The sequence below is a fragment of the Strix aluco genome, chromosome 11 (genome assembly GCF_031877795.1).
Source record: "Strix aluco isolate bStrAlu1 chromosome 11, bStrAlu1.hap1, whole genome shotgun sequence".
In the NCBI taxonomy this organism is placed as follows: Eukaryota; Metazoa; Chordata; class Aves; order Strigiformes; family Strigidae; genus Strix; species Strix aluco.
Window position 1 is genome coordinate 20736326 of NC_133941.1, and position 23906 is coordinate 20760231.

General features: G+C 38.5%; 1 protein-coding gene across 7 annotated transcripts in view; it reads left to right on the plus strand.

Moving 5' to 3' along the window:
- ATP2B2 (ATPase plasma membrane Ca2+ transporting 2) overlaps positions 1–23906 on the plus strand; it is a 431184-nt gene that overhangs the window by 176299 nt on the left and 230979 nt on the right. The window contains exon 1 of one of the 7 annotated variants that reach the window (XM_074836599.1): positions 3923–4154. The exons of 5 other annotated variants lie outside the window; for them this stretch is intronic. The gene's annotated coding sequence lies outside the window, so the exon portion shown is untranslated. Of the gene's footprint in view, positions 1–3922; positions 4155–4371; positions 5408–23906 lie in introns of those variants that run through there. One more of the 7 variants, XM_074836600.1, reaches the window with a different exon arrangement.

A 23906-nucleotide genomic window follows, 5' to 3' on the forward strand; every position in this document is an offset into this window, starting at 1 on the left:
AGTTAGAGAAATTGAAGCACAGTGGGATCAAGTGACCTACTAACATCTCATAGTAAAGAAATGGCAGGGCAAGTCCTTGAATTTGAGTGTTCTGAGGTCCCTCTCCTCTACTTGTTTTATTAGGTCATGTTGCTTCCTAGGATAACAACATGTTTGCGCAGTTTGGAAATGCAAGCTGTTTCTTTGCAGAAATATTACTGCAGAATGTTACAAAACTGGAGAAAACACCAAGTCTGAAAACAGATTTAATTCTTGTTTTTAAAATGTAGCAAATGAGATTAAAAAATATGAAAGGCTGCCAGTCTGCTGTTCCAGTTTAAGTATCTGGGTTGTGATTAGAAAAATATTAGAAATCTGCTGCTGATTTCCAGTGCTGTTCCTCTGATTGGACAGCCTCACTGAAAAGGAGGTCTTGGTCCCCAAGATCCTGAAAGAGGAATTAAAATTATGTTCCTGCGTTTCCTGTCATTAATTATCTCATAAAGACCTTGAAATGTGCTTATGATGTCTATCATCAGCACATACGGAATTAAATTTTTCTCCAAAGAAATTAGGTAGACTCTTGCCTCTGAATATTTTCTGACTTGTCACTTGAAGTTTTACTGGAGAAGCAATTTTTCAAGTCACATTTCAAGCTCAGCAGCTAAAGTCGCATTCCATTCACATCCAATAAGCATTGTTGTGTATTTTAAACTTAGTCCCAAGAAGCATCTTTCTATTTTTCTGCTCCTTTTCTGCTCCATTTCCACTCCTTGCCCCCAAGTTAAGGTGTTAAATTGTTCTTCTGTCAGAGCTAAATAATACACCCCTGGATGCGTTAATAGGCTTGCAGATGCGCTGACAAATCTTCATTTCAGGAGAGGCACTGTTCAGACGTTATGTTGTTTTGCAATGCTTCACTATTAAATTTTATGATGAAATATCTAGAAAAAGCACCAGCTAACATCGTAGCCATTTTGAGTTGCACATGCAGAAAGCCAAGTGAATTGGAAAATTTTACTTTTTTTCACTGTTGTGTTTAAAAAAGTAAGAATACCCCAAAATTTTAAATTCTGAGGTCGGAATATTACTGTTGGTACTCTTTACTAGATGGCCCATTTCTGGGGGTGGAATTGCTATTTTTAGCTTTGGCTGTAAGATTCCAGTGTTATCTACCTGCTACGTATAGCAGGTATTCCCTGTGTTGAGTGGTTTTGTAACTTTGAGGGCAGCGAGCGCATACTAAGCTCTGCAGCTGGAACCTCATTCTTATTGCAGGAACCAGATGACTTCCTGGCATTGACTTGCAGTAGTGCTGGTGTCTAGCAGCAGCAGAAAGGAGGTGTAGCATTTCTGAAGAGGTTTCACTTTGTAGCTCTAAGTAAGGACAAATATAATGTGAGTCTTCATTCATAGCTTCTTGATTCAAAACCAGGGCAAGCTCCCAGCGTGGTGCATGGTGCCATGGCAGAGTAGTTCAGTTCTTACTCCAGAAAGTGCATCTTCTGGGGTTGAGAGCAGCACTAGTGGTTGGCCTCCTGTTGCCCAGGTGGCAACGGGATGACAGTGTTGTGATGAAGGCAGCACCAACACTAGCAGTAAAATACACACAGCGCTGTGAACAGGCTCCAAACTGATGAGCCTAGCAGAAAGGTTAATAGCTTGTTCATCTGATGTGGTATGGTACTTTTGAGGCCCTCCATTAAATGAGCACTGAGAATATTCATGTGAAAAATTGTTTGATTGGATTTGGTATATAATAATATGTTCAAACAAGGATTTTTTTTTTTTTCCTTTTGAACATTTTTGTTGTTGTTGTTATTATTTTCCTCCTCTTCTTCTTATTCCCTTGCCTATTCTGTTAAAAATAAGAATTACGAGTATTTCCTGATTTAATGTAGACATTAAGGTTCTCTACCTGGGCTGAAGATTCTGCAGTATGATACACAGTCTTTGAGAGCAGCAGTCCTCAAGCTGGCAACAGCTTATATGGAACAAGTTTTTATACTGTGTTTAATTTCTTTAAACTATTTCTCTATTCATCCAGGAAAGACAGTTTAAAAAAAAAACCACAACAACTTTAATGTATTTTGGTACTGTGTCAATCAACCTTTTCTTGCTTTTCAAATTGTCTTTAAAGTTTGTACTGAAAAAATGAGGTTTAGTAGCCAAATAAATGTGGATCATCTTAGTTTCTTCCTGCTTTTCTGACAGCAGTGGAGGTCACCAACATTTATGGGTCTTGGACCTAAGCACAACACATCTTGAATATAACACTTCTATGTGCTGTTACTGTTTTGTTCAATGCTTGAATTCAGTTTTGAGCCTTCATTCCATACTCCTTAAAGCTGCAGTTTGTACTAAAGACTTGCTAAGAAAAAGGGGACACGTGTCTCTGCTTAATATAACACAAAGTCACTGCATATAGTGTCCTGGCATGCATGTAATTGCTTGTAGCTTTCTAATGATCAAGGCAGTTTCACATGAGAAAAATCTGCATCGATCCTAGTCCTGATTTACATTTTACTTCATTAGAAAAAAAAAAAATTGATCAGCATAGATAAAACTCCTGATCAATGATCCTAGGTCTTTTTTTTTTTTTTTTTTTTTTTAATAGCTTCCATTTTGGTGCAGTGCAGTACAGACTTTTGGTTTAACTGGCTGAATTGATATTCTGAGCAGCGAGTAAGGCAGGATGACAGAGCATCAGCACAGCTACTCCTATTAGTGCTCAGAGAGGTACGCTTCCTTGCAATTGCCCCTTCTGTCCAAGACAGAGTGAAGTCACGAACCACTGCTGTCCTAGGATACTACAGAAAAGATTCCAACTTTTATGTATAGTGTTTTATACATACTCCAAGAAAAACATGATCTTTTTCTGTGTTTAGTCAGTATCAGGATTGAATGGCTTGAGGTACAGAATTTGGAGTTGCAGTTTGAACACGGTACACATAGTGATCACAGTTTACTTTGAAAAAAAGAAACTTACACAGAGAATGTTATGCTTTTTAGAGGATTGATGTCTCTGTCATATTTTTAGTACTTGGATTTTATTTTTTTTTTGCGCAACCATAACACAGTATTCCATTGCAAAAGCCTTTCACGTTTCAGAGTGCTGCATGTGCTAATAATTCAAAATAACAGGTAGATTTTTTTTTTTTTTTTTAGAAATAATACATGATAGTAAGAAGTTCTAAATAAAATCCACTGATTCCTCAAAGTGTAAGGCTGTTGTTATCATGAGGCAGAGTGCTTTATTTTATAGGGTTTCAAAAAAAGAAAAAAAAAAAAAGGCAGAAAGCTACTCTGGCATGCATGTATGGTTTTACAGCATATGCTAATGGGACCAGATCAGATGAAACAGGAGGCTGTTTTACATGCTTCTCCTGTATGGGTTTTAGATTTCTGGAAGGCATGACAGAAACCATCGCAGCCCTGCAAGAATTTTTTGGTATTTTCATTCTGATCAACACTGTTCTTCTCTAAGCAGAAAGGGAGCAAGAGGGGGGGAGCAAGCCGTGTCTTTGCAGAAGGTGACTGTGGAGTAATTCGTGGGAGAGACATGTTGGAGCTGCCGAGGGGCGGTGGGGGGGCAGAGCCCGCCGGCACCGGGAGGGCTCCGCGCTGCCCAGCCCGGCCCCGGCAGCCCGCGCCCCGCTGCGGGGGTGCAGCGCAGTTGGAGCTCCCCTCGCTCCCCTCGCCCCCTTCGTCCGCCACCTTTGGTTCCCCCCCGCTTCCTCCTCAGCTGATAGCGATAGGACTTGACAGCCCTTGTCCTTGACGGTCTCTCCCGTTTCGGAGTAAGTGGCATATTCCTGGTCGCTTGCCATCTTCCGTTTTTGTCATTATCCCAAGGGAAGTATTAAAATCACAAACAACAACATGGTGGTTCGGTCCATTTTTCTTTCAGCCACACGTTTTCTCTCCCTGCTCCGCCTGCCGAGCGCCTTCCCTCCTCAGCAGCCGTGCCCTGCAGGCAGCGGCCGCCCTCCCGCGCCCCGGCGGCGCGATGCTGGGGCGGCAGCCGCGGTGCCCCCCCGCCCGCCGCGGTGGTACAGTCTGCAGAGGCACCCCGCGCCGCCCGCCCGCCCCAGCCAGCCCGCACAGATGCCGAACCGCGATTACTCCGCTGGGTAATTGAAATCATTTTGGATTTGTGATGATATCTTAGCCAAGTAAGTAGCGACAGCCACAGCATGAGAATAATAATAATGATGATAATAAAAAAAAAAAAAAAAAAAATCTTTCCCCGTTCCGTTCTGAGCTTGTTTATTTGGCAATTTGCTTCTCGGGAAGGCGCAAGCTGATGAGAAAATGGTGTGGAGATCGGGTCTGGGTGATGCGTTAGATTGTGGTTCATGCCCTGTGAATCTCTGGAAAGGTAATGCTGCAACTTCTGTAGATGATTCTGTAAGGTCAAAGAGAAACTGCAGAGCTAAAAGGCACTCTTGCATCAGAAATCATTCACTGAGATGTTGTAGGTTGAAAATTCAGTATGATCTTGTTGTTTTTTAAACATAGGGGCTTCATTTTGATTAAATCTGTTATTTAGTGATGAGGAAAGCACGTGGATGGGATTTTGCTTTTATCATCGCCGGTAAGAATTGGATATGCCGATGAAGTGAAGTGCAGGAAAGACACTAAAATCTGAGCACTACAGTTTGACTTCTTTTTTTTTTTTTTTTTTTTTTCTTCTCTAACTTTAACTAATGTTCTCTTAGGATGGGCAAAGACATTTCTTGTTAGGAAAATATGTAATCCTCAACCGGGTCTATTTATAGAGCTGCTTATAGTTTTTCAATGTGTATGTTTGAGAGTAAAGGGCACACAGAATTAAAAAACCCCAAACATTGCCTTTCTATTGAAATGGATTAGAAAATACTGTTAAAGAAACAGGGAATTTTGTGTAATTTCTTTTAAGCATGCATGATGTTTCCTATGGTAAGGTGGGGAAAGGCTTTCTGTGGTGTGTGGTACAATAACTAAAAATTTTGACAGATTTTTCTTTTAAATTTTTTTTTTTTTTTTTTTTAAAGAAGAATCAGCTGCAAATCCCTGAATACTGCAAGGAAAAGCTTTAGGCTGTTCATGAAACATACAACTCTTTCACAGAAAGCATAAGATTCCAGGAGTCATTTCCTATTATGTAAAGGGAGATTCTGTGCGTTTGATCCCAGGCTGCGGTGCGGGCAGTGCCCTGCCCTGCCCAGCGGTGCGGGCAGCCCTGCCCTGCCCTGCCCTGCCCTGCCCAGCGGTGCGGGCAGCTCTCCCAGCCGCTGCTGGACTGACTTTAAGTTGTCCTACCCTAGCGGGGCAGCCGCTTGGCCATTCCCGAGGACCAAGGAGATGATGGCTGTAGGCGGTCCTGTGGCACTTGCGCAGCCAGGAGCAGATGCTTAGCCCCGTACTCCCCAATACCTTCTGGAGGGTAAGTATTGAAGTTGCTGAAAGGGAATGGGTATTCTTTCGTGGTAAAACTGTTCATTTTACCGTACACATGCATCCACAGAGCTGCGTGCTTATTAGGACTTGTGGTCATTTGACCTCCTGATTACACTGTTAGGGACTCTGTTAAAGGATTGCAGAGATATTACACAAGTTAGGATGTTTGAAAGATAGCTGGCACACTTAACATGGAAAAACTGCGCTTTTATTGCTGGGATTTGTGGTTAACATTAGATGCAGTATGAAATTGATAATGAGGGCTTTTTGTTAGTCTTTGCTTAGCAAAAGGAGATTACAGATCTGCTTCATGGTCCACATGTGTGTTTTTTTTTTTTTTTTTTTGGTTGAGATGCATTCCTGATTAGCATTTAATTTGTGAGAGGTCATCCATATGCATGACTAGCTCTTGTATCTTGCTCTGAAATAACTGTTTGACTCGGGTATCCAGCAGGTCTTTGATCACATACACCTTTTACTTTGTTCATGTTCCTCGCATTTTAATTGAAATTGCTACCTGTGAAGAAGTGTCTCATATTTTCCCTGTAGTGCTGGTAAAATGAATAAGTTTGTGAATAAGGCAGTAAAATGAGGCTTGTAGATAAGTTGTGTATAGTAATGCAGCATGAATATTCCCCCCCCCCCTTTTTTTTTTTTATATGTGCCCCCTTTTTCATCCTTTTCGTATATCTTTCTTCATTTCTGTGGAGAATTGATTTGGCCCATATCAGTGGTAAATATACTTGCATTTTCACAGAAAAGGTAATTTTTTTTCTATTGCAAATCGAAACTGAATGATATTTCTCATGCTTTCTGCATATATAAAAAGGTTTCATGCATGTATATTGAAACAGCTTGGAAGAGTTTCATCCTTCTCAGTAGGATTACAGGTTACGGAAGACATGGTAATGATGAACTAGGTGTCACACTGGGTTTTTAAGACCTTCCGTGAAGTGACTTTTGTGAGTGCTTTTTTCTTTTAAATTTCATATCACGTATCTAGGAAGCAGTTTTGAAGGATTATTTTTTACCTTGCGTCTTCCCCCAGCATTTAAAATATACAGTTTATCTTATCCAGTGCTGTTGAATTGGGGATACAAACGTTTTTGTAATCATACTAAAAAAAATATATGTGTCTGAATACTGAAAATGTGAGCATACATTCTGCTAATATATAAGAATGTTACAAGTGTTTTCACTTTTTTGTTTTCATCCTGCAGTTCATATTGTGAAATGTCAGTTGTGTATGTATTACATTGTGAAATAAATGTAGAAGTCGTGACCTTGTAACTATCTCTCACACTCACTGAAACCCCATTGTACTGCAGTAGGACTCCAGCAGCTGATAGTTCTGTAAATTGAACCCACCTCCTTTTAATAAATGTAAATACCTTCACAGGTTGGACTTAAAATAATGTTCTGAAGGGAAGAAAGCAGTTTATTTGATTCACCTGACTGTGGAACCTTGTAGAGAATAAGCTTGCCTTTTGCCAGATTTTTCATTATATTTTCAAGGAGAGACAAAGAAGGATATTACAGTTCACTGGAATTTAGCAAGTATTTGTATGCCTTTCTGGCTGATTGTTGAAAGTGAACAAAAATGAATTACATTCATATTATACGTTATCTGATCAACCGGAATAAACCCCCCTACGATTAAAATTATGCATTTCTGAATAATTTTAATACGTCAGTTGAAAAAGGGGTTAAAAAAATAGCTAAGGATGATTATGATTAAATCATCTGCTCCTAGAGAGGTGTTTTGTTTAATTCATATATTACAATGTGTTGCTAAAGCTTAAAATAGTCTCTCATGCTTTCATTAAGATTCTTTTCTTGTTGAGCCAAGAAGGTAGCAATGAATCCACTCTGAATGGAGGCTCCCTGTCAGTATGGCTGAGTTGCAAATCGAGCAACAGAAATCTGTGTGACCGGGATAGTTCCGCTGCCTCTGCAGCACCTGCAGTCCAGGCGTTGTGCTTGCGATTAGGAAACCTCAGCTTGGATTCAACTTGCCAGGGCTTTATTATGCACAGCAGGGATGCTCAACACTGTAGGACTGTATAGAATTTATCCTTGTGTATCACCTATGTATACGTTGTGTTCAAAGAGAATATATCCTTAGTGGAACGGTTGCATAATAGAACAGTATTTCTTCCTAGATAGGTTATGTTTTGTATGCTAGATTTCTTCATAAGCAAGTATATATAAATAAAAGGATATATAGGCTTATATAGGTTATATAAATATATAGGCTTTAATTTCATACATAAAGCAAGGAAGATAATCAATAGCATTTTATTGTAAATTTTATTTTAAAGCTTGGTGCCCTGTTGTACAAAGCATAAACACATGATACAATTTTAAGAGCTGTGGGGTTTTTGAATGAAGTTTTACTGGTTTTACTCATGTCTAGGGGAAAAAAACATGCTTTTAATGTTATTTTTGTTGATATATGATCTTGTTTGGTATATTAAAATGGGAGATTTGCAGTTGAAGAAAAAGAAACAGTTTATAATAAAAGGGTTGGGAATGAAGTGCATTTTAAAGTAGCCCAATAATAGGAAAATAGTTCTGAGAGGCTGCCATCGCTGTAAAATGCAGGACTTGTTCCTTCATAACACTGCAGATCAGTGAAATATGAAGACTCAGAAGTGATGTGGGATGTCTGCTTCAATATCAGAGTTTCCATAGTTGAGAAATGGTTACAAGATACTTCCCTTCTATCACATCGTATATGAACAAGTTCATCCTGTTGATAATATGTTTTTCCTTGTTTTTAAAGTAACCATTGCATGGGTAAAACATATAAGGATTGTGCACCAGGATATTGGAGAAATCCTAGAAGCAGTTCATGTGAAAACCTAGAAGAGGACCAACAGTAATAATTGTGATTTATTTCAAAGAGTTTGTGCGTTTTTTACCTATTGTCTCCTTTCCACACATGGTGAAGGTGAAATAGGTAGAGAAGCTAGCTGATTTCAGTCACAGAAATACAGAATAGTTGAGGCTGGGAGGCATCTCTGGAGATCGTCCAATCCAACCCCTCCTGCCCAAAGTGGAGTCACCTATAGCAGGTCGCTCAGGGCTATGTTCAGCCGGGTTTTGAGTATCTCCAAGGATGGAGACTCCACAATCTCTCTGGTTAACCCGTGCCAGTGTTTGACCACCCTCACAGTCTTTTCACCTTTAAATGGAATTTTCTATGTTTGTTTGCTCTCATTGCCTTTTTGCCTTTCACTGGGCACCACTGAGAAGAGTCTGGCTCCACCTTTACTCTTTCCCATCAGGTGAGATATACACCTTGATAAGGTTCCCCCTGAGCCTTCTCCAGGATGAGCAGTTCCAGTTTTCTCAACCTCCAACTTGCATGTTAGGTGCTCCAGTCCTTTTATCATCTTTGCATCCCTTCATTGGACTCACTCCCGGCAGTCCAGGTCTCTCTTGTACTGGGAGACCAGCACTGGACACAGCACTCCAGATGTCTCGGCAGCGCTGAGCAGAGGGGAAGGCTCACCTCCCTCGGTGTGCTGGCAGTGCTCTGTCTAATGCAGCCCAGGAGGCTGTTTGTCACCTTTGCTGTGAGGACATGTTACTGATTCATGATCAACGTTGGGTCCCCCAAGAACCCCATGGTCTTTTCTGCAGAGTTGCTTTCCAGCCAGTTGTCTCCCAGCCTGTCCTGCCTGGGGTTATTTCTCCCCAGGGGCAGAAGTTTGCACTTCCCTTTGCCAGACATGCTGAGGTTCCTGTCGGTCCGTTGCTCCAGCCCACCGAGATCCCTCTGAAAGGCAGCTCAATCATCTGGTGTTACCTACCACACCTCCCCGTTTTGTATTGTCTGCAAACATGCAGAGGGTGCACTCAGTTGTGTCACCCAGGTCATTAATAAAGACACTCTGCTATTGCATTGCAAGAAGTCACTTGGAAGGAGAGGATTAGACCTGGAACTGCAGTTTCAAGATTTAGCCCAGAACTGAAGCTGTGTTACTAAAAAATGCCAAAATATGGTCAATATCGTGGATATGTTTACGATTAAGAGTGTGGAAGTTGCAATATTGAAGTCCAATACACTGCATCAGCATCCTAGATGCACTTTGGTATGTATGTAAACGTTTTTGAGGATGAAGATCGGTGATTTAGGTTTACTAAAAACTTATGTATTAAAGAACGAAGACTCGCAGCTGATGAAGTAGTTTCAGTAGATAATTTAATTCACTGTGTTTCAGTTAGTGAGTTAAAAATAAAACATATGAAACGAATTAAAAATAAAATGAGTTTTAGTTCAATATGATTTGAATCTTGGTGAAAAATCTATCACACAAAATGAGGAAACAGGATAGGGAAGATGCTTATCTGATGGATGTTGAGCAAAGAGATATTTCAGTATGGTCATCTCCTGTCCAGTTCACTGGCCTTCCTAGTTCCTGACCTCTGGAAATTAGGCATTTGAAGTAAATGACACTCCTCATATATACACTTCATCTGAGAAGATTTTTACTTACACGAGAGCTGTCTTCAGTATAAGTTATCTTCTGTGCCCTTATTTGAATTGTGCTCCATAGTACAATTTGGTGCAAACTTTGTACCTCAGTTTAGGACAAGATATAGCATTTTAAATATCTTGAAGGATTTCCTCCCTCTGTATACCCCAGCCAGACTCTGATAGGACATTTCCCACCTTGCTGAGACAACAGTCGGCTTACCACAGTTGGCAAGTAGTGGTTAAACTGCCCATTGGACTGGTTTAACAAATAGTTTAGGTGAAAGCTAAGTCCCTCTGCCTACTAACATAGCACTGTCAATTTATAATAGAATGGGAATTTTATACTGGCCTTTAAACATAAGGTCAGACAGAGTCAGCCTTAAGTGTTCTGGGAAAAATGTAAATAGAAATAAGTCAACCTCTTCCCATTAGCCAACAGGCTCATTGAAGCAGATTCAGGATATGAAGCACCACAAGTGGTAGGCTCATGCTGACCAGGAGCAAGAGCTTGCTGACAGGGTGAACGCACTCAATCCAGGAGAGCTGTGTCAGGCAGCTGTCACAGGTGAGGCAGGAAATGACAGCCCGTACTGGATTTGGATACTGGGGTTTAATAGAGATCCAACAAGTTTAGAGCTTTTACCCTACTTGATCTTGCACACAGGCTGTCCTAGGCATCCCCTGGCATTTGTCTCCATGTATCTCTCAGAACTCCAGGATCTCCCCTTACTTCCAGGGTCTTTTGTCCAGTCTTCACTTTTTTATCCCAGGTGCCTTTCTTTTCTCTGAGATGTTTTCTTTGGGGAGCACTTTCATTCAGCCTCCTCTTCCTTCTGGAACTTGAGGGCCTCAGCTTTCCAAATCTTAGTAGTCTCTGTGCAGAAGCACAACATGTGGTCAGCCTCTTTTGGTGGTGCTGTCTCATGTCTCTTCATTAATTGGATGTCCCACTGTTATTTAGTCCAGGTATTACCAAAATTTGCAACCAGCACATTCAGGTTGCTGCTGGCAAGAAGCAGCCTTGTGCATCAGAGTTGAACAGTTTTAGACATTCTTACACCCTCCCACTCATCCAATTATCTGCTGCATTCTGCATTTAAGTCATCTTTCACCTACAGCTGTAGCGTGCTTCTCCACAAATAGGAATGGTGAGGACCTCCACTCCTGTTGCCTTGATTACCTCAGGCTACTGCCTTTCGAAAGCAGACGTTGCCATCCAGCCTTTGTTGCAGTGGGTTTCTGTGCATTAGTGGACCTTGAGAAGAGTTACGCTTTACAGAAGTATGGCGACTGTTTATTTTGGCACGTGCAATGTATATTGTTTGGCTTACAGGATGGATGAATGTGATGCAGTGGTCATGCTCAGCATCTAACTAACCTTGACACAAACACTGATGCTGATGAGGCACAACAAAAATACGCTGCTACCGTTACGACTTGACTTTCAGAATGGTACACTTTGTGTCACATAGGTCATTAGAAGAGAGCAGTGTTCCCAATAAACTGTTCCAGCCTACTTGGGAAATGTGTGATCCCAAATGTCAGGAGGCAACATTGATTTGTGTCCTTTAAGTCAGTTTAGGATGAAACTCTTGTCCTGGCCGAGGACAACTATTTAATTTTACACTGCATGCTTACTACATTCCTTTCCTCTGCCTGAATTATAATGAAGATTTTGCATATTGTTCTAAAAATATATCAAATGATGTTTTATATTAAGGGACCAATGCAATGTAATTACAATGAAATAATGACTTTGTGTTGCTTTTCACAATGGAATGAGATTGTCATCCTCCCTCCCCCCAGTACTTAAAGGAGTACGTATTCACGCATAGTTTAGCTAATGTGGGAAATTCGAAGAAGAATTGCACACAGCTTCTTAGATGCAATGCAAATTGTTGCACTACCCAAGGAGGGCATTTGCGTTATGGTAGGACTAGTTGCCTCTGTAATGCAGTAAATTGTTATGTAGAGAACTGCAGGATAAAATGGTAGTGCTAAATCAGCATTGCTGAATAAGATGGCTGAAAATGCCATGAAAATGTACTATTGGAGCAGGAGGATTATAGAAGTAATGATATGCCTATTTTCCATGCAATATACCTCCCAGCTTTCTGTATAGGCTTGGGGGCAAACTCTTAGTGTTGCAGGTTATTTTTTTTGGTTCATACTAGATGTTTGGTGCCTCTCTCAACCCCACACTGCCTTATTTTGCATTGGGCGGGACAGAGCTCCTTGTCATGGAGGGGCAAGGCAGAGGGGGCTGCTTTATGTGTCCTGGATTGACCTGAAAGAACACAGAAGGACTGCCCTAATATTTATTTCTATTGCAGCATCAAGAATTCCCCTTTAGGGCATAGGGGGTTCGAGCTGGTATTTCATTACTAAGCATATGTGGAGAGCTGTTAGTCCCCAGAGCACTCATTTTACGTGTATGCACCAGTATTTGCAGAATTTTGGTTCATTCAAAATAGTATTGGGTGTTTCTATCTATTCTCACAGTGCTTAAATATTAGAGATAGAATGTGGACGGGTGGAATTTATTTACATGTTTGGGCTGAACTGGGAAGACAAAAAAGTATAATTTTTTTCCAGGAATATGTGGTATAACAGTAGGTGACATGTAGACAGAGACCACTGGAATCTATCTCAAATGGAAGTTCTTTCAATGTGCAGGTGGGACCTGGCTCGTACCCAAGCTGGGGGGGAAGCTTAGGTGGGCCAGCTGCTGCCTGTGGCTGGTAACAGACTTGACCTTGGTGAAGGGACAGTGTGTTAATAGAGACAAATTCTGCTCAGATTGTTAAAAAAGGTACTCTCTGCTGCAAAATTGAATTGCTGCCTATTTCTTTGGTTAGCTTCTTAAGAATCTTAATAGAACTGTTCATTTAAAGAAACTATGGTTACTATGCCATTCCCTACCTTGCTATGGATCCCCCCAGCGATGTTTACAAAATAACAAAAAAAGAGCCAGCAGCCTCACTAAGGGACATATAAAATCTGCAATGCAGAAGTAGGATTATATATTTATCTGACTTCTCATGTAGACAGATGATTAATATAGTACCAACTACAGGGTTTATAGCTTGGTATATCATTAAGGTTCCCTGTAACTCTAATGTGAAAAGATAATAAATTAAGTGTCCTCTTCCCTGCCCTTGTCCTCCTTTTTCTAGTTTAGAAATACACTTAGAAGTATTAATCTGAAAACATGATTCTGATACCAGAGCTGAGAATGGAAGGAAATGAAAGAGAAAATGGAAGACATCTGAAGTGTTTTTTCTTGAACCTTTTGAAGCATTAAAATTGAGTGCACGAGGTCTTAACATACAAGCCTCATTTACATATCTTCTTTTGGATTAACAGGGTATCTTTAAAAATATTGCTAGGAAAGTATTTTTGGGGATGGGTTTTTTTTTTCCCCACGTGTTAGAGAAAACTAGAATATAATTTCTTAATCAGGTCCAGTTTCCTTCTAAGGAAATCTTGTTCCCCTCCTTTATCTTATCTGGAGCAGATGAAAGCTGCAGATACAGGACATGTTAAAGTTTTTATTATTAATAAGGTAAGTAGCAGTACTTTTGGAGCTTTAATTACCAAACCCTGAGAGAAGGGTAATTATATTTAAAATAAAACTGAATGAGAATGCTATGAGAGAACAAATGATAAAGTAACTAGAAATGCACATACATATTATTTCTTTAAAACAAGGCACTTTATATTGGGAGAGAGTACCACTGATATCTCTCTTGAGATCCTCTTTCTTGTCATCAATGGGAATCAAAGAAGATTAGGGTCTGTGACTCTGTATAAAACCTCTGTGCCAGATTTATTTCATGAAGTGAAATATAATGCCTAACCCTACTCTCTCTAGGCAGAGGCATGACCCAGGGGTTGTGACACTGGTGTAAAAATTGAAGTGGTATGCTCAGTGCTGAAACTGGTAACACAGAAACTGGAAACTCTGCAAAAGGTTTTCTGCTAATTAGGACAGTTTTCATCTTGAAGCTTCCTTGAGAAGACTTCTGAGCAAATAGGAAAGGGATAAGTCTTTCAACATAGAGAAGAAAATACGTATGTGTGTGTGTATATATATGCATACACGCATATATATAAAAGCACCCCACATAGAGAGCAGTTGCTATAAAATCCTTTTTATTGTTTAGTTTACTGTGTAGTTTAATTCCATTCAAAGTTATTCTTTCAGTGGTTCACTTGAAAACAATAACAATTTGCTCCCTCCCACATACAAGATCCACTCCCTTCCTCAGTAATTCTTGTTTGACCTTACAACTAGTTCTCTAGAAACTTTCATACCAGCTGCCAGATATTTCTGTTTAGGAGTTACCCTCAGGAGTGCTAGCAACACATTACCATGTTGGTCTGCTTTTTGCATTTGTTCTGTAGCGAGTGTGGAGCCTCAAAGCTTGAGGTCTTAGTTAATTCAAAATTTTATATGGATTTGACTTTCTCTCCCATGGCTCTGTTTTTTTATAGCAACCAAGTCCCACTATGGTAATAAAAAGACAAATACGGGAACACTTGTGATTGCTTGAGATAAAAATTTCTCAGGAGCTGTGGAATTCATTCCTGCAGAAGACTGGACAGACCATGGAATGAACCTCTTCCTCCATTAAGTCACACCACAGAAAACATCTATGGTGATGCCCATAAGGGCTTGATGAAACTGTTTTTAATTTGACTTAGGAAGGAAGAGGGGGTGTATCCTACTCTTTTTTTTTTTTTTTTTTTTTTTTTTAAATCTCTGAGGTGAAACAAACCCAATAGAAGTCTAGAAATAGTGACTCTCCCCTGAACATATTATTATATGACTTAAAGATTGTTCAGCTTCCATGGGAAAGGCAGAAGGTGTGATATTCTGTGCTTGCCCATGAGAAAAAGTCTCATAAGGAAAAAATGCTTCGGCCAGTGACAGTGGTTTAGAGGGTTTTTGAGCTGCTTAGAGGATGGGAAAATTCCTGATGTAATTAAGGTATTTTTGAGGGTCTGCTACTGGTGGCAAATTCTTCTGTCTGTCTTGCTGCAAACTGAAGTCTTGACCCTAGAAAGCCTCACAGATGTTTACAGTAAGAGTTTATGACTGTAGCTATATGACTCTGTGATGCTGGCATTGGAAGAAGGCTTTTACGGCACAGCTCTCTGGTCCTAGTGTACAGGCATGACAGTAGTTGTGAGGATCTTACCCAAGGAGTAAAGTAAATACATAAACAAGTAGCGACAGGGAAATAAACCAACTAAAAGTCCTGTATGTCTGATTTTAAAATCTCTTACATACATTCTCACGACATGTACGGAGTAGTACAGCTGCTATCAATCTGTCCTTCGTATATCCATACAATCTGCATGTCCCAAAAGACTTCAGCAATGACTTGCCTCCCTTGAGCCTCATCATCAAAGCCCAGCAAGGTTGATTTTAGCTCTTCATCTCTCTTAAATGTATACCCATAGGAGAAATGTAATTTGCTGTGTGTCTTTGCAAGACTTTTTAAGATGAGTTATTGAGAATTGAGGTCATGCTGGTTCAGCCTGGCAGCTGAGTCCCTGTGCTTGGTTTCTCCATAACCAATGTCTCCTTAGAAATCTTTGACTCGGATTTCTTGCTTGACTGTGTGGCACAGTCTTATCCCCTTTCTTCAGACCGATGGTTGTATCGGTTGTTGTTGCTTGTTGATCTTCTTCAGCATCATCTGCTTTCATTAGCATTTTTGAACAAAGGAATGAATCAGAATAAATCACAACTAATAGAAATATAGGAACAGATTATCATTTTGCAAAGCTGAACTCTCTCAAAGGAGATTACATATTTAAATTGAACAAATACAACTTCATAAATAAACCAAATCAAACATCATCTAATTTTACTTTTGAAGCCAAGTAATTTTAATCCATACTCAGCTTCTCATACAAATATTTCCCAACTCAGTTTTATTCTTTGAAGCATTCTTATTCATATTTAAAAAACAAAAATGTGCCAAACTGAACCACAGTTGTGTATGCTGAATAAATGTAAAAGCTTGGGTATATTACATAATAATCTGAGAGTTGGCAAGAAGAAGTGATTGCTTTTGTGAGTGTCCAACTAGTAGTGTAAAAATGTTTTGAGAACCTAATATTTCTCTCTAAAGCTATCTGACTGATGGCATGCCTGAAAAATCCTTTTCATAAATCCCTTATGTATAGTTCAAAAGGAAGCAATAGATGATTAGAAATCTATATATTTCCCCAGGGAAAATTCATGCAGAAACTCTGGTGGTGCAAGTATTACACAGGTAGTCTGCATTTTGAACAAATTCTTGTTCATAGATGGAAGAGATGTTTCTACTGCATACCTGATTCTTAAAACTGAGAGCGTTTAAACCTGAATAGGTTACTTTGTGATTGGAAATACACTTTTAACAATCATCTTATTAGACAAGGAAGAACCTATTAAAAAAATATGTAGTAATAAGGTTCAAGAATTTTTGTTAAATGTTTCAAATAGCATTCACAAAGCTGAAATACAATTTTGGTGCACCCTATGTTCAGGCTAAAAATTATGATCAAAAGCCATTTTCCAGAAATAGACTTACACGCAGAGTTCGTTCTTCCATGTTCATCGAATTGTTACATACAGGTTGCAGAACTGACCTCTGCAGTGACTTCAGTGGCTGAAAGTAGTTGACAGTGGTTTTCAAAAATACTTAATTTCCAAGTAAATCAGATTTAAGATTACTAAGAACGTTTTTTGCGTCTAATATTTTGAAGGTCAAACAAAACAAGAATAGTGAAACAAATTTCTGCAGGTTTTTGTTTTGTTTTAATATTAACCCATTTATTTATGTTGTAATACAACAATTCCTCTCCAACTGTAGAATGCTTATATGTAAGATTTCATATTAAAATCGTTAATATTGATAGTTTTAGTAAAATTATAATTTTATTGCCACACTTGATTTTCATGGTAATAGCTGAATATGACTTTTGCCAATATTACAATTGATTATTAGCTGTGTGTAGGAACAATAGAGTAGAGCTTGCTAATCCTCTTCAGTGATTCAGAAGCATTGTAGATTAATGAGTATCGTGGGAAAAATGCACAGATATGAAATACTTGATGCACATTGAAGTTTTTATTTTTGCTAATGAAGATAGCTCTATTCTCACTGTTTAGGACTAAACTCTGCAGCAGCCCTGATAGCAGAGACCCCCTGTTAGATATGCCAGAGTCCTAGGACTTTTTTGCTGTATATTTAAACTGCTGTGCCAAATGATGTGAGCAAGAGCACCACAAGGACACTCTGACTCATGCAAGCTGTATCTACAGTGAAGGGCTTGCTGGCCATAAAGCTGTTTGCAATCTGTTTTTTGCAAGTACTGCTGAAGGGAGGTGCAGACCCTACTAGGAGAAGAGGTGCCGTGGGCAGGCCAGTGCTGGTGGTCGTCTTGGAAGCCCAGTGGTACAGAATGTGGGAACTTGAATTACTGAGTTTCTTCTTCAACTGAAATGCAAAGCAGCCAACAGCAAGAGGAAGTGAAGGCTGGTTTTGTGTCTTCGGTCTTTCTTCACAAGTGGAAGTTCTGGACAGGTCTCCTGGCTAGGAATTTTATCATATGGAAAGCAAAAAATTGGGTCCTGTCGGTTTCTAAATGCATACAGTGTCATCTGAAATCAAAGAAAATTGCTAGTTCTCAAATCAGATGTGCAGCCAGTATATTTGTTTGTTCGGTATAAAGGAAGATTTGTGATGATGGTGTGACAGTTGCTGCATTAGTACTTCAGGATGTCCTGAAAATGTAGAGATGTTTATCTTTGCAGTGATGATGAGATAATACGAGGGACAATTTCATTAGTAGAATGCAGCAAGAGAGTGGTTCAAGAGCTAGATGAAGGTATTTTGCATGTGAAATATTTTCATAGTCCTGCATTTTAGAAATATCAGTAATGCACGAGGACTTGTCCCTAAATGATACATTGTTGATAGGCATATGCTCTACAGGGTGGGAACAATGGGAGAGGTCAGGTACAATTGCATATATTTAAAAAACATTAAATGAAAACTATTAGTGTTTTCTGCAAATACTAGTTACTAGATTTTGACAATTCTTGCAAAGCCTGATGCAAAAAATTTGGCATAACAGCTTTGACATTTTTTTGGTAGTACATCTGCCTGCAGAGAAAGAAACATGAAAGCATAATTTAATGTAGTTTTTCAAAACAATATTTTGACTATTCTATGGATTGTAATAGTTCTCTCACCACTGAACTCCTGGATGAATTCCAGTCTTTATGAATATACCAGTTATTTTGGACATGATTAGATTCTATCCTTCATCTCAACTGTCTCTTAATTGCAACAACGGGTTTTTACGTATTCAGATCTTCTAAGCTTATAATTAAAAAAGACTGATAAAAAATTCCTATTTTTTTAATAGATAAAATACAATCTGATCTTTAGTGCTTTAGCCACCATTACACATAACCAGTATATTAATCTCTTAAAAACTGATACTTCTTAAATAGCATTTTTTTTAAAATAGTTTGATAAGGATTTGATATTTGAACAGATACAGTACTGCCTAGCATTCAGACTAAAATCTTACTTAGTCTAAAACATTAAATACTCTCTTACGCACAAGATAAAAAAAAATTTATTAAAGTCTGTATGCATTCATCATTCACAGTAACACAAGGTAATGTACTTGGTTGTAACTCAAAGTAACCTAATTCCAGCAAATGTTTCTAATCAAGGGCAAGTAGTCTGGTATGATGCTGCAGAATTGTTTGCTAGTGTTACGCAAAGAATATTTTTAAGTGTGTGTTGGGAATTAGTGGGTTTACTGTAGTAAATCCAACAAAACAGAGCTTGACAAAATTCAAGCACAGCAGTTGATGCTGTATGCCGTTCTCTGCAAAGGAGCTGGCAAGCGTGGTGTTGAGTGAGATTGCCTGGTGCCCTTTACTGGGATGCATGTGCATGAAAACCAGCAGAACTGATTTTTAGGATTAATGTCAGATATTGGTTGTGCTAGTAGAAATGCCTGTAACTGAATGTCTGTAACTTCTGATGTTATGACTAAGAATTGTCATCAGTAGATTTCTCTAGAGAGAAATATTAAATAGCAGTCCTCAAGAGGCTATGTAATTTGCCCTGCTTGCTGTCTAGAGAAAATGTTTCCAAATCTGTGTGAAAGTGGAAGTCCTAAATAGAAGCTGAGTCAGTATCTTTTTCTTAAAAGATCCCATTAACCTCATGGCCTTCCCAAAACATCCTCTGGTTCTAAGATACATTAGATTAGATTTTGAAAAGCAATATATGCTACATATGGGTAGATATCATTGACATCAGTTGGCAGTGTCCTACATTGTAATTAGAATCATGACCAGTAAAATATTCAGAGGTCAAAGAAAAAGAAAGTACTTGAATTAATAAGAATTGCCTATTTTTATATGATTTTTTAATTAGTGATATTTAAAGTATTTCAGCCTTTATTTTCATGTATATACAACTATGTTATTTACTAACTATTTGTTATGGCATCTTTTTTTCAATCACATCTGTTTTACGGAGTTTTAATCCAAATTATTTCTTTCTAGTGGAGCTACACTAGATGAGGCAGCCCACATATATGCATCATTTGCATCATCGCTAAAATAGCCAAAAAAAATTCTGAGTGAAAAATTTGCAGGTTATCCATAAAAAAATCCATATTAGAGAAACTGCATGAAGAGAGAGGGAAGTAGCTTGGTCTGTATTTTAAGCATATCTCTAGACTGAAGAGAAATAATTTTTGGTTGACACAGCTGGATTTCATTTCACGTGCTTTCTAGTAAACTCTGTTGTAATGTCTTTCTCCATTAATAGATGCAATAGACTTTAGTTGCAGAGTTCTCATAATAATTATTAAAGTTTGTAAAGTGACTGGTTTTTGAATGGGTGGTGCTTGCATACTTGTATATTGTTACAAACACCACTGTGCTGTTTTTGAGAAGCGTAATTTGAGTGTGTGACACATGGAGTCTACATATTAAATAAATACTGCATGTCAATACATATAAAAAAGTACGAAGAGGCAGGCTCATGTAGGGCCAAGAGCACAGGAAAGATGCTGGTAGCACAGGATGTGAAGACAGGATAAAACATAGAACCACCAGACTTCAGAGTATTAAGAGAGGGAGTGGCAGGTGAAGTGATTGCTACCTATCGAAGTAAACAGAGCCTACACCTTGAGATGTATTTGGAATAATTAGAAGTTTCTGTTTTATTGTATACTTTGTTTCAGGTACTGAAGGACTCCTTAGTCTCCTTTTTCCTTTTTAAAGCAGTTGATTGAAACTTTTTTGTAAAATAGAACTGTGATAAATAATTTAGACATGTGCTTATAGGTATCGCTTCTTTGCATGTGAAGATATTCCAAAGCTCTACATACCATTTGAAATCAATCCAAGCTTTTTCATGTATCTGCTCTTGGCTTTTTCCCTTTTCTGAATATTTTAAGATACACAGAATTTTCCTAGTAAGTAGAAAAATCTCTAATTATTTTAAAAACATACATAAATTGGCTATCAAATATCTCTTTTCCAATTATTTCTCTTTAATAATATTTTCTGGAGAAAACAGTGTAACTACCACATGCATTTCTGCAATGGAAAAAAACCTGTGGAAAGCAAACCAAGCAAATTGTAATGGACTATTAGTCAGATCATTCTCCAGATGAGACGTTTAATTTCATGCAAATTTAGGACTGTAGTCTATATAAAGTATGTGGTCATAATACATCTATTGTGTTGTTCATTTTTTAAATGTGCAATCAACATTAATACAATCTAAAAGCTTTATGTGGGTTTTTTTAATACTTTGAAATGGCGTTACTTTTCTTTCTTCTTTTCATTGGAACATTCAGCAGCGATGCCTGTCTGGACAGGTATGTGCTTTCAGATGACCATTTGCATTTCTTTACCACTTGGTCCATGAAACATAGAAGCTATTTGCAATTTATGATTATCTCTTTTGGTCCCTCTTGGTTTCATGCTAAGAATATTACAGAGGTAGCAGGTGAATATTTTTTCTTTTCTTTGACCTTAATTTTATTTACGTTCTGTGGAAAAACCCTGGGCTACTTCAGTTAAAACAGACAAATCTTATCCTGAGTTCAAGCAGTGTGGTAATACATGTGCTTCCAATGTTGCATTTCATCTATTTTTTTTTTTTTTTTTTTTAAATTCTCTCTCCTCATGTTTGTGAAGATTTAACTAGAAATTTCATTTAAAAGTATGGAATAATTGTCAGAATCAAAGTTAAAGGTACTTGTTTTGTATGGTCAGTAGATGAGAGAGAAAAGGGAAAACTTGGAGTATGTGTTGGACCCAGAGTTAGGTATTCTGTAAAGTTAATTTTTAAAAAATTCTTTTTAGAAGTATGTATTTATGTAAGCAGGCTGCTTTTGAGAGAGAGCTGAAGAAAGCACGTACAAATACAGGCAATAGCTTATGATGGTTTGAGCACAAGGGTTCAGATCATTTATAAGATAATATCCAGTAACTGTGCTTCGGTAACACCTTATATATCTCAGTATGTGTTGCTGAAGCCATACTTCTTTTTTGGAAGGTGGCAGAACGGCGATTCCTTTTTGACTTGAATCATTCCAGTATAATAGGTTTTGATTCAGCTGTTGGGCGTGATGAGGATTAAAGCTTGGTATTTGAAAATAAACATCTTGTGCCAGCTAACCTTAAAATTGTTGGGCTTTCTGTCTGCCAGGAGATGTGCTGTTCTAAAGCCCTGCCAGGCCGTGGGTGGGGGCATTGGGTTAGACCCTGCAAAAGACACAATAGATTTCATCATCAACTCTACTGGCATTTTTTTCCTCTCTTGGGCACTCAGTTTTGCACTGTTAACATTCCCAGAACATTTTTTGTCTGTGTCTGTATATACACTATGCGTATTTATATATTCATATGTATGTATATAAAGCTGTGGGTTTGTAAATTTTTTTTAAAGCAATGTTTACAGAATTACCTGACCAGGTTTGAATTGTGAATGGTTTAGTGGAGGTTAATTTAAATATTAATTAGATAAAATGTAATGAATTATTAAGTAAAAACTTTGTTAGCAACGATGGCAAAGTGGTGTAAGTCTGTCAAGTACCATGGTTGTGCCATTTTTTTTGAAAGGAATAAGGTTATCAACAGGAGCATTTCTCCTCTACTGGCTTCACTGCTCTCATCTGAACATATTTTAACGACTTTTATATGTGTATTTGTATGCAAGTCTGTATTCGTGCAGGAGTGTTTTTCAAGGTAGCCATGGGACTACTCTGTCTACAAAGGCTGAGATTTTTTTTCATGCAAACCTTTTGACAGGTTTTCTAGGGAAGAATATATACATGAAAATATAATAATAAATAGTCATGCAGATATTTGTAGCAGTTACAAGACTGAAAAAAATGGCTTTGAGAGAAGAGATTAATTTTCTTAAAGAAGGATACTTTAAAAGGTATTGACATTGACAGTTTCATTTCAGTCTTTGTCCTCCCACTCTGTGACAGCTGCTGCTCAGCATTTTTCATTTTTCTTCCTCTGCTTAGTCTTGATGAGCAGTGGTGTTTTGGTTGGGTTTTTTTTTTTCTTTTTCTTTTTTTTTTTTTTATTCCTGTAGGGCTTCAGCTGCAAACGGTTGGTACTTGTGAATACCATTACATCTGGTGGGGGAAGAAGCAGGTAATGCAGGGTATTTTGTTGGAGTTCTGACCTAACTGTAGGTTTTTCACAAGACTTGTGTTGACTGTATCCTCAGTGCAGGTGTAAACGGCTAATTAGGCAAATACATTGTTCATTAGGGATGGGTAAACCTGTCTGGAAAATTTGAAGAAGATAACAAAGAGTGTTCTGAACTGAAGCTAGGCAGAAGTCTTCTACATTGAAACCAAATCTAAAGGAGCTGTTCTGCTTAAATTAGCTTTCTGAAGCTCCATGCAGATTTTACCTGTTGACAATCGTGTTGTCATCTTTCAGCTCATGTGAGAAGCATTAAGAACATTTTAATAATAGTTCTAGTTCTTTCTTAACTTTTATCTGTGGTTTATTCCTAGAGTGTTAGATTGTAGCTGACATGACAGAACTGTTATTTCATATAAACACGTGGCTAAACAAGTTGTTTTACAAGCAAAGCAATTTCTGAAATCGGGCTACCTACAGACCTTGTGCTGTGTCCCTAAATTCTTATGCCACAATGTCCCCATTCTGTTGCAGATGATGTTGTGTGCTTCCCCTGTACTCTTTTGCATTTGTTCTCCATCACTAAGCCACTCTTGTGATACCCGTATCTTATTGTGGTACATGCACAACTTCCTTTGCCTTCTCCTCTCCCTATGCAACACCACCACCTCTCCCTCCTCACCTTCCTTGGCTGCTGCCAGGACCAATAGTTATCTCTGCTATTGAGGATGTGTAAGTACTGACCATTTGGTAAGCTAAGAACTGCTGAGTTACAACTTTTCCATCAGTATCTGTACTAATGAGGTTTCTTCCTTCTAATCGGACCCAGAGAGATACTCAAATATTCAGGAAATTTGTAGGACCTAAATACTTGTGAGTTATCTCTCCTCCACCAAACTGGTTGCAAATGGCAAGTGAATTCAGAATTTGTCAGGGGAGATGGGGATAGGCAGCGTTACAAAAGCCTCATTTCCTGGGGAGAACATGCTATAAACTGCAAGCACAAGTGTTTTGATAAAGTTATGGAGAAGAAGACTTGTTTTGTGAGCATAACCTCTAATTTTACCAGTGTATTAATGACAAAAACTGCAAGAAATGCAAGTGTCTTCTACAATAAAAAGTCAGTACTGTATTTCAGAAGATCTACTTGTATTAATACAGACATTCCTTATTGTAGTGTGTTAAATGTAGGAGTGTATAATGCTTTCAGAAACATATTTATACTATGTATGTTGTAATTCACCTGTTAAAAACCGGAAATATCCAAAACTATGCTAGTTATAC